The following is a 12,248-nucleotide window of genomic DNA, read 5'->3' as shown; positions in this document are numbered from 1 at the left end:
CCACTGCGTGACAGGGCTGCGTGGGAGGGGCACGGGTCAGGACAGCTCACATCACCACATGCTGCCAACGTGGGCAGTTACAACCGCATCCTACAGTCAGCCAGCTGCAGCCACTGAGAGGTGTGGGGGCTGGGGGTGCTGAGGACCCTTTGCGACTCTCTCCACATTAGCTATTCGGTTCCCACTACAGCCCTGCAGTTCCGTCTTCTTATCGTTTTGAGTCCACAATGAAGACACCGAGGGTCTTTGTGGCTCAGCGGTAGGTAGAGTGTTGCCTGGTGTCGTGAGTGTGTTCTATTAGAAACGTAGATGGTGGCTGGCCAGATGGCTCGGCAGGCGAAGGGGCTTGCTGCCAAGTTTGTAAGCCTGGGTTTGATGCCCAGATCCTGCAGGGTGAAATGAGAAGACCTTCTTCTGCAGCTTGTGTTCTGACCTCCACGTGCACATCACGGCTTGTGTATATCACAGCTTGTGTATATCATGGCTTGTGTATATCACGGCTTGTGTATATCACAGCTTGTGCACATCATGACTTGTGTATATCACAACTTGTGCACATCACGGCTTGTGCACATCACGGCTTGTGTGCATCACGGCTTGTGTATATCATGGCTTGTGCGCATCACGGCTTGTGCGCATCACGGCTTGTGTATATCATGGCTTGTGCGCATCACGGCTTGTGTACATCACGGCTTGTGTATATCATGGCTTGTGTATATCATGGCTTGTATGCATCACAGCTTGTGTATATCACGGCTTGTGTGCATCACAGCTTGTGTATATCACGGCTTGTGTATATCACGGCTTGTGTATATCATGGCTTGTGTATATCACAGCTTGTGCACATCATGGCTTGTGTATATCACAACTTGTGCACATCACGGCTTGTGCGCATCACGGCTTGTGTGCATCACGGCTTGTGTACATCACGGCTTGTGTATATCATGGCTTGTGTATATCACGGCTTGTGCACATTACGGCTTGTGTATATCACGGCTTGTGTGCATCACAGCTTGTGTATATCACGGCTTGTGGGCATCACTCTCTCACCTGGCAGAAAGGCACAACACTCACACACACATACACACAGATATACATAAACACACAGACACACAACACATACAAAGATATACATACACAAGACACACATACAGACATACATATACACATACACATATAGACACACAGATATATACATATACACATATAGACACACAGATATACATACACACATTCACACACAAGATGCACATATATGCACAGATACATACACAGAGAAAAAGACATATACACAGATATACATAGATGATATACACACAAGACACACACAAAGAGATGTACATACATGCACAAACAGACAGATATACATACACACATACACACAGGACACACATACAGGGAGAGACATACATCTCTCTACACAGAGACACACACAGGTACACATATGCACATATATATGCACACACAGACAAAGATATACATACATACACACAAACAAGACACACGGAGATATACATACACATACAGACACACAGATATACATACACACATACACACTCAAGACACACAGAGAGACATATTCACACATACACACAGACACACATACAAACTGTAAAAACTAAAGAAAAAAAAGAAACATAGGTGGACAGGTTTGTATCTTCCCACAATGTCAGGATTTATTGACTAACCAATAAATTCACAAGCTCCATTGATTACTTTGGCGGCAATTTGTCAAATAGTCCTGATTACCATTGATAGTCGGCCATTCATTTCTTTCATCTCTTTAATGTGCTATATAGCCACGGATGACCTCGAACTTCTGATCCTCCTGCCTCTATGTGCTAGTCCTGGAGTTACAGGTGTGCGCCACGCCACCCAGTGCATACCAACGTGGGGACTGAACCCAGCCAGGGCTCTGTGCACAGCGGGCGAACATCCTGTCAGCTCAGTTATACTCTGCGGCCTCCAAACACAGGCTCTTTCTCTAATCTTAATTACTACATTACTGCTCAGACCACACATCAATACCTCACCTAATAATACACAGATACGCAGGTTACAGAATGGCTGAGGGAGAATTCAAGAGGCTAAAGAGTTCAGAGAGGCAGAGTGCCAAGAGACACAAGTGCCAAGGAAGAGGACCCTCACATGCCAACCTGGAAGTCACCGTGTCATCAAGGTTGACCTTGAACTTCCGATTGTCCTGTCTTTGCCTTCCAAGTGCTGGGTTATGGGTGTGTGCACCATGCCGGGCTGGCTTCCCCCATTTGTTCTCCCTACTTAGAATAACCTAATTAAACACACTACTCTAAGTGGTTATTCAATGCCAAGTTGCCAGCCCTAAAAACATATGCACAGGAGCAATGCTAAATAGATTCAGCAGGTTGCATTCATGAATTTTTTTTGTTGCGTGTGTGCACATGTAACAGTAGTAATTTTAAAATGAAAACAATAGAGATAATGCCTCAAGGAAGAAGTGCAGCTTTAAGGAAGAGGGGGGGGGACAGTGGGAGGGGAGAGCGGGACGTGGGAATCAGGCATTGAAGAGGACCAACTACATTATATTCATGTATGTAATGTCACAATGAAACCCGTTAGCTTGTACAATTAATAAATGCTAACAAAATGATTATATACACACAGATATATCTGTAATCTAGTACCAAGAACCTTACAACAGGAACAATACCCCTATATCTACCCCGAGGGGGATGTTCAGTGACTTCACATGGTCCTAGAAGACTTGGAGGCTTCGGAAGCCGTGCCAGGGACAGTCAGTGCAGTGAGCGCTCTTACCAGGGCACGTGACGTGACCTGAGCTCTGTTCTAAGCACTTTTCCTGTGTCAAACTCATCCCCTCCTCAGAGGAACTTGAGAGGTAGGAGTGTAAGAGCTTCAGGCCCAGCCTCAGAGTGTTCTCCCAGCTCTGGGAGGCTGAGGCAGAACTGATGTGAGTTCAAGTCTGGGCTACACAGTGAGTTCCAGAGTTCTAGGCTAGCCTGGGTTAGAGCGGGACTCTCCTAAAACAAACCAAAAAAACAACTACCAAAAAACTGACCAACCAAATCCAAATACCCTCAAAATCACCCCTTATCTGTAATTCTCAAATATAAAAAGTGATCTAAGATGAAAGAGATGTTGTGGTTTTGATAAAACGCAGGTGCGGGGTCCGGGTAGCACTTCAGCAGTTAAGCACTGGCTACTGTTCTAGAGGAGCAGGATTTGTTTCCCAGGACCCACATGGTGGCTCACAACCGCCCTCTTCTCCCTCCGTGGCAGTGTATGGCTGTGGTACACCAATATCCATGCAAACAAAGCACCCATGCATATAGAAAAATGAATCAGCCAGTGTGGTGTTGCACACCTTTAATCTCAGCACTTGAAAAGCAGAGGCAGATGGGTCTCTCGTCAGTTCAAGACCAGCCTGTGGTCTGCAGAGAGTTTCAGGACAGCCAGGGCTACACAGAGAAACAGTGTCTCAAAAATCAAAACAAAACAAAAACAATAAATCTCCCACAAAACAAAACATTCAGCAAACAACAACAAAAACAAAACAACAAACAAATGAAAGAACACTAACAGGAACTCCATCATAGGTCCGGGAAAGTGACTCAGTTAGCATCGTCATGGTTGTGAAGACATGGGGACCTAATTCAGATCCCGTCATCCATGTCAAGGCTAGTATGGTATCACCCATTTGCACCCCTAATGCCTGAGGTGGGGCAGACAAAGAAGATCCCTGGGCTTCCTGACCATAGAGTCCATCTAATCAATGAGCTTCAGGTTCAGGGAGCGATCAAGAAAGACATCTATGCTACTCTGTGGCTTATAGACACATGTGGCCTGCAGACACATGTACATAAACATGTGCGTGCACACAGACACACACACACAGACACACACACAGACAGACAGACAGACACACACACACACACACACACAGACACACACACAAACCCTTTAATTGGTGGCACAAGCTGACCAGAAGTCATATGTGGCAACAGTGGTGGGAATGGCTCCTCCTCCTCCTCCTCCTCCTCCTCCTCCTCCTCCTCCTCCTCCTCCTCCTCTTCCTCCTCCTCCTCCTCCTCCTCCTCCTCCTCCTCCTCCTCCTCCTCCTCCTCCTCCTCCTCTTGTTCTGCCTCTGCCTCTGCTTCTAGTTGCTTGTTTTCTGAGTCAGGGTTTCTCTAGGTAACTCTGGCTGTCCTGGAACTTGCTGTGTAGGCCAGGCTGGTCTCGAGCTCACGGAGATCTTCTTGCCTCTGCCTATGGATGCTGGGCTGCGTGTCCGCGCACTGGGGTGCCTGGAACATCGGCGTGCCACTCAGGGGAGGCAGAATGCAGCCTGTAATGGGGGTTCTCAGACCGCGTTTTCCTGGGGCAGAAAACAGCGGGGTGGGAAGATTGTTGTGTTTTCCAGTCTCCCGTGTACCCAGGCACTGCTGGATACTGCTGGGAATTGGGAACAGGGGTCCCCTCAGGGTACTCACATGCCAGGCAGCAAGGAGGTGGGGGTGGGGTGAGGTGGGGGCAGAACCCAGTCTGGTTCATTGAGTGCCAAGAGTACAAAGGAGCGGGGAGAGAGAAGGCCTTCTCTGGGACATATTGGCAGGACTCTTATATTGTTTTTAAAAGCTATATATATATACACATATGAGTACATACTCATATATACATACGTATATATAGTATATATAGTACATACATATATATATGAGTACACTGTCACTGTCTTCAAACACTCCAGAAGAGGACATCAGATCCCATCACAGATGGTTGTGAGCCACCTTGTGGTTGCTGGGAATTGAACTCAGGACCTCTAGAAGATAAACCAATATTCTTTGTTTTTTTTTTTTTGTTTTTTTTTTTTCGGTTTTTGTTGTTGTTTTGGTTTGGTTTGGTTTGGTTTGGTTTGGTTTGGTTTGGTTTGGTTTGGTTTTCTGAGACAGGGTTTTTCTGTAAAGCCCTGGCTGTCCTGGAACTCACTCTGTAGACCAGACTGGCCTCAAACTCAGAAATCTGCCTGCCTCTGCTTCCCAAGTGCTGGGATTATAGGTGTGCGCCACCACTGCCCAGTTAAACGGATGTTCTTAACTGCTGAGCCATCTCTCCAGCCCTTGGCAGGAGTCTTTATGACAAAGGCCTCCACTGTGAGGCTATCCTTGAAGAAGAGATTGGTCCTTGCTTGTCCAAAATGCTGTATTTGATGGTAGATGTGAATTCATACACCTTACTCAGAGTGAACCAGAGATTAAATACCTTTTTCGGGGAAGGAATGCCCAGGAAGGGAAGCTAATTGGTTAGACACTCAGGGCCTCTCTAGATACCTCATGAGCATGGAGAACTCGGTTTTTGTGCTACGTGACTGACCATGGTCCTCTCAGTGGGGTGCTATGATTAACGTGTTCCAGAGCAGGTAGAGTTTGGCAGGGAACTGGCCCCATGCCTCCCACACTCAATTCTGAGTTTCACTGGATTTGGGCTCACTCAGCCTTACCAGTTCTGCTATCTGGTGCCACCATCCACGTGCCCCACATCTGGACACATATGGCTTCGTACAGGCTTAGTTTATCCCTCATAACATGACAGCTCAGACAGTTTGCCTTGGCCTTGGACATGGTTATTGACGCCATATCATCCAGAGTCCCTGTGCAGTCACTTGTATAAACTGCGTGAGTCATGGCTATCTATGGTTTCAGGTACAGACCCATCTGTGGCCGCGGCTGTAAGCCCGGACTCAGCCTCAGGTATCTTTCACCGTGGTGGTGCTGGATCTGGAGACAGACTGGATTTGGAGGCCTTCAGAACTATCATCTTGAAAGCTGGGCAGAAGGGTGCAGCCCTGTAATCCCAGTGCTTTGGAGAATGAGGCAGGAGGATTACAAGTTGAAGATCAGACTGAGCTATGTTGTGAGACTGTCTCAAAGAACCAATATACATGTGCACTCATGCACACACAAACACACACACACATACCATCTTAACACTGGTCATGTGCCCAGATGGCTTGGGTGACGGACACACATTTAGGCTTGTGCTTTCCAAGGTGACAGGTGGTCCTATCAGAACGTGCACAGACCTTGCAGGGGACTGGGAACTGAGGTGACATTACCAGGAGAGAAAGGGATTCCTGGGAAGGGTCCAGATTCCCCTCAGTCAGCATCCGTGGAGCTTGGATGGAGAGAGCACAGCAGAGCTGGATCCTGGTACCTGGCCTCATCGCTGACCCGCCTCTGTATCTGGGCTCCCAGGCTCCCTGGCATTGGCTCCTTGGCATTCAGAAGTCAGCAGGTCTGTCAGCTGTGAATCAAGTAGGTTTGTATGCATCAGCAGAAAGAGAAGGCCAGGACGGAGGAACAATACGGCAGTGCTCAGCACAGCCTGGCTAGAGAAAAGGGCAGCAGTCAGCTGCGGAGCACGAGCTCCGGGTGAGGACAGCTAGATTCAATTATTCACAAATCTGGGGGAGCGCCTGCAAGGTGGGGAAAGGCACTTGCCACCTAGCCTGGCTCCCCGAGTTTGAGCCTAGGGGACCTACATAATGGAAGGGAAGAATTCATGTATGCAAGTTGTACTCGGACTTCCATGTAAGCCCTGTAGCGCATACACTGCCCAAGCCCAGAGCCAAACACCTCAAAGCACAGCATGTCCTGTAAGGACTTGGTTTGCTACATCAAGGGTCCTTGAGAGTGGTGTGTGTGTGTGTGTGTGTGTGTGTGTGCCTGTATGTGAGTGCACGTGCATGTGTGTGTATATATGTGTGTGTGCTTGTACATGTGTGTATATGAGTGCATGCCTGTGTGTGCATGCCTATGTGTGCATGTCTATTTGTGAGTGCATCTGTGTGTATGTGTGTGTGTATATATATATATATATATTTATATGTGTGTGTATACATCTGCAAGTGTGTGAGTGTATGTGTGTGTGCATGCCTGTGTGTGCATGTATGCACATGTGTGTGTACACTCACATGTGTACATGCACATGTGTGTGTAAGAGTGCATACTGTGCTTCCCAGGAAGAGGCACTCCTTTTTCATAGTCACTGTTACCTGAAGTCAGCATGAGTAGTTAGGTAATCCTGATGATTCTGTAGACTGCTCGCCCTTCCTCTTTCTATCTCCCTCGTAATGGTGGCAGTGACCCCAGGGCCTCACACTTGCTGGCAAATGATTTACTGCTGAGCCATATCTCCAGCCCTCCTCCCTAGTGACTTCTTTATTGCTGAACCATATTTCTAGTTCTTGCTCATTTGAGATGGGGCCTTCCTGGGATCTCAGCTGTGTGGCACCAGGCCTGGATAGCTTTGTGTCTTTTGTATCAACATGAAATACAGCACTTTGATATAAATCAGCACACAGGCAGAGGATCAGTCCCTGAGCACCTCCAGGACTTACGATGGGTCTTGGGTCTACGTTGTGCCAAATGCAAAAGACAAACCAATGTTGACCTGGGTATGGTGGTGCACACCTTTGATCCCAGCCTCCTCACGGGGCAGAAGCTGGCAGACCTCTGTGATGGCAAAGCTAGCTGCGTATAAATAGAGAGTTCCAGGCCAGACAGGGTTATATGGTGAGACCTCGTCTCAAAAACATTTAGAGACATAAAACTTATGATATAAAATCTATTTATTGCCGGGCGGTGGTGGCACATGCCTTTGATCCCAACACTTGGGAGGCAGAGGCAGGCGGATTTCTGAGTTCAAGGTCAGCCTGGTCTACAGAGTGAGTTCCAGGACAGCCAGGGCTACACAGAGAAACCTGTCTCGAAAAACCAAATAAATATATTTTTTAAAAATAATATAAGTAAATACTTTGGTCCCAAAATTTGTGAGACTGAGGCAAATGTCTGTCTTCGTTGCTGAGGAACCACAGATTCTTTCCGAACGCACTTTCACTTTCCTTTTATCTCCACGGTTGAGCAAGAGCTCCTTAATTCCAAGGTTACCTGAAAATCTCAAGCGTTCCAGAAGCCGCGGCTATTCTATTCAGCACCACGGCCAGCGCCCGAGCACGTGCACAGCTGCTTGGGTAAAGTGGTTCTTTTCCAACAGCCCCGGAGAGTTTTGGGTCCAAGCAGCCACCTGCTCTGAGTGTGGCCCGGGCAATGATTTAGCGCCTTCGACCTCCAATTGGCTTCTCTATAAAATTGGGATAATAAAAAGACCTGCGTCCAGGGTGACTGGGAGGGATATATTACATAATGTGTATACATTATATATAAAAGCACTTACCACTTAGCCCATAAAGCCTTGCCTATTTATAGGCCTGTGACGCAGCAGGCCCAAGGTGTGCACACGCCACCAACACCACGCACAGCCACTACTGCTGCCGAAGACGGGGTTCAAAGCTTGTGAACCGGCCCAGCCAAAGGCAACTCGTAGGCGCAATGCTCTCCTGCTCAGTGGGTCCTGGGGACTTGAACTTAGGTCGTCAGGCTTAGCAATCAGCGAGATATGAGCCAGCTCACCCGCCCTAATTTTAAATTTCACTTACTTAATTTTGAGACAGGGTCTTATGCCAGCCTCACATGTCACTATGAACTTCCTGTGTGTCTGTTTCCACTTTCCAGAGTGCTGACAGTGTAGGCAAGTACCGGGAATCGAACCCAGGGCTTCGTACATTCCAGGCAGGAGCACTATCAACTGGGTGAGCTCCACCTCCAGTCCCTCGTGTAGGGCTTATAAATCACTGTCAGGACTCTGGTGTTGCTGGCAGATGGGGTGATTGCACTGGAGGATTTTGAGTAGAGAAGGGACATGATTTGAATTTTAAAAACGGTCTCGGGGCGGCTTCATGAGGAATAGAATGTAGTTTTGTAATCTTGCCCGACCCTGATCCTCAACAGGTCTGCTTGCTTCTCTGTGCCCTGGTTACCCTTGCCACCCCTGAGCAGCGGTAGTTGGCACCCTTGTGTCTTGCTTGCTGACGAGGATGTCCAACCAACAGTGCCACCGGATGAGTGGCATATCATGGGAACTTGATAGGTCACCTGCCTTCTGCTCTACCCCTGCCGATTCTGGAAGGAAGGGTTCAAGATGTAAGAATACCGACAGGCGGGTTGTGTGCAGCAGGAGGTCCATTACCCCAGAAAGCTGACTGTGAGTCGCCGGGGCTGCAGCCGCAGCGGCACCGCGAGCGCCCAGCAGGTGGCGCCGCGGCGTTGGATCCGGGCAGGCTCGCCCACGCGGATTCCTCAGCAGCCCTCGGGCGCTGGGCGGCTCACCAGTACAGTCAGTAGCACCACCATCGGGGCCCTTCGGGCGGTGGCAACACACACACAGCCGGAAGTCGAGTTTCTCAGCGCCCCCGTTTTCCAAGAAAGCTGTGATTAAGCGGCGGCCCTAGAAACCCACAAACGCAGCTGTTGAGTCTAAGTGAACCCGGAGCGCAGAGGAGGGAACCAGAATAGTTGGGTGGATCGGGAGCCCATTCAGCCAGGTTTGAATCCTCACTGCCTTTTTCAAGCCATGGGAACTTGCACCATACACCCAATTTCTGTGGGCTTCGGGTCTCTCTTCTCAGAAAGCTGCTACACACACACACACACACACACACACACACACACACTTCACAGAGCTTCCAGAACCAATTTGCCCTATCCACTGGCTCAGTCTATCAACAGATCTTGTCCTAACTAGCCAGGATCCTGTCCAGAGAAATTTCCCTGTCACAGAGCCATGTCAGGCAGCCTTTCTGCCCTTGGCTGTGAGAACACCAGCCATCTTTCGACATCAACGAAGGATCACTCAGTCTGTGGGAAATCCAGAGCAGTAAGGAGTGAGGGCAGGTAAAGGCAGCTATGACAGAATGTTGGGGGGTCTGTTGACCCCCTTCCCTGTGGGCACACGCCCCAAAAGGGAAAGGACCCCTGAGCCCCAGGGATAAGGTAGGCTGGGACTCTCGCCTATGGGGAGCCAGCGGGGATCTGGTTACACCACAATCGCTTGGGTCTTTACACGTGGTCCTAGCCCTCCTCGCGCTCCTGGGCCAGCAAGGGATGTGCGGCTCCAGTCTGACCTGCTGCCGTCAGGTTGGGATTGTGGGGGTAGGGACTAGAGGCAGGTGGCACAAGGGAGGGGAAGAGGGGTCGGCTGAGAAGGGAGACGTGCTGGAGATGAACAGGCACCTGACAAGGGAATGGCGAGGAATTATGAGGAGGAGGAGGAGGAGGAGGAGGAGGAGGAGGAGGAGGAGGAGGAGGAGGGCGTGAGGGAAGGGTGGAGAGGGAGGAGTGGGGAGAGAATCAGGAAGGAAGAGGGGCAGGGGTGGAAGGGGAGAAGGAGAGAGCATATTTTAGAGATATTAGGACCAGAAAGGGGCCTCTGAGTACGGAGAACGAGTTTGGTCGTGTTTGGAGGGAACAGAGGCTCTGTATTCCTGTAAACAGAAGAATGCACCAGATGGACAGAGTGAGGGAGCCGACACCCAAGGAACGTTCTAGAAAAGAGACGCAGCCTCCATAGCTGGCTGAGGAGGGAGAAACTTTTGGCTGGAAGTTCTGAGGTCCTAGGAAGGGTTGCAGTGGGAGCCGGGGTTCTGAGGAAGGGGGTAGAGGTCGATGCTGCGGTGATGCTGGAGGACCTGGAGACTCGAACCCCTGCGATTAGGGAGGCGATCTGGAGGCCTGTCGCTTGGTCTGCAGGAGCGACTGGAGACAGAAGCAGGAGTGAGCACTACGGAGGCTGGATGTGGAGATCTGGAGGGCGGGGAGCCGAAGCCTCCAAGGGATAGCTGTCTCTGCCTCCCCCTCTCCTGTCCCCTCCAGACCCCCTCCTATGACAGAGCGCTGGAGCGCGAGGCGGGCAGGGGAAGGCAAGGGTGTGTGTGTGTGTGTGTTCTCAACACCTTCTCCCCATATCTAACCCTCCTCTCCTTAGAAGCTTTGTTGTTGGTAAGACAGAAAGGGAGAAGGAACTGGTTTTCTTTCCACAGCTTCCTTTATCGCTTTCCTGGCTTGTTGTCCAAAGCAGGATCAATAAGGGCGTATGGGAAGAAAGGCATGATGGGAGGGTCTTCGCTTCCTGTGGATAGTTAGCATTCTCCCTAAACTGAAGGAGCGCCTTGTCGGAGATGGCGTTCCCAGGACGGTGGGCGCTATAGATAGACACCCTAAAGGGAACGGGCCTGTTTGCCTTTTAAAATCAGGGTCTTGCTATGTGTTCCGGGTTGGCTTCGCACTCACAAAAGTCATGCAACCTTCCTGTCTCAGCCTCCCAAACAGTTCTGACTCTGAGCCAGGAACCTGGCGAGCCATGGAGGAGGCCTTTATGAAGCTGGCAGAGATGACATTAGGAAGGGTGTGGCTAGGGTCCCAGCGGGAGGCCCGTGGAGGACTCAGGGTGGTTAAAGCCAGCCTTAGAGCAGACTAGGTGGTCCTAGTCCTAGGACCAGACTAGTCCTAGGTGGACTAGGAAGGGAGGACGGGGAGGGGAGGTGGGGTGGATACGCAGGAGTTCCCGCAGTGCAAACTGGGAAAAGGGGCTGGCCAGGGAAATGCTGGGACAAGTCGCACGTTTATCTAAGAAAAGGGGGCCAAGGAAGGAGTGAAAAGCCAGAACAGAAATTAGGACGCCAGACAGGTTGATAGCTGAGAAGAACAGAAGATTGGTGGGGGTGGGGTCGGGGGCAGGGGGTGTCCATCCCAGCCCCGGGGCAGGAAGAGCATTTAGAAGGAAGTGGAAGTGTTGGTGTTCCCACGGGGCTGAGGAGAGTAGGGGCCAGAACACATCCAGAGTAAAAGCCTTTAAACTCCATGTTCTCAAGTTCTCGTCAGCTTGGCTTTCAGCGCACCCATGTGCGTTCTCAGGTTCTAGGATTTTCTAGCATTTTCTTAGCAAGGGCATTGTGTAAGCAGTCATCCGGGTTCCCTCCCAGTGGAGAATGAAGGTCAGGGCTGACTCTGGGCCTCCCTGGGTCCTCCTTCAGAATCATGGACACACTCTCTCTGTCTCTCTATCTCTCTGTCTCTCTATCTCTCTGTCTCTTTGTGTCTCTGTCTCTCTATCTCTGTCTCTGTCTCTGTCTCTGTCTCTCTCTCTTTCTCCTCAATTTCTCTGTATAACAGACAGCTCTGACTGTCCTGGAGCTTTTGGAGCAGGCTAGCCTCGAACTTGGAGATCCACCTGCCCCTGCCCCCCCCCCCCGCCCCGCCCCTGCCTCTCTCTCTGCCCCTCTGTCCCTCTGCCTCTGCCTCACGAGTGTTAGGACTAAAGGCATGCGCCACCTGTGGGTCTTTTTGGGAGCCCTT

The sequence above is a fragment of the Apodemus sylvaticus genome, chromosome 1 (assembly GCF_947179515.1).
Source record: "Apodemus sylvaticus chromosome 1, mApoSyl1.1, whole genome shotgun sequence".
Classification (NCBI taxonomy): Eukaryota; Metazoa; Chordata; class Mammalia; order Rodentia; family Muridae; genus Apodemus; species Apodemus sylvaticus.
The sequence above is the reverse complement of the archived record's forward strand: the minus strand, read 5'-3'. Positions refer to the sequence as shown.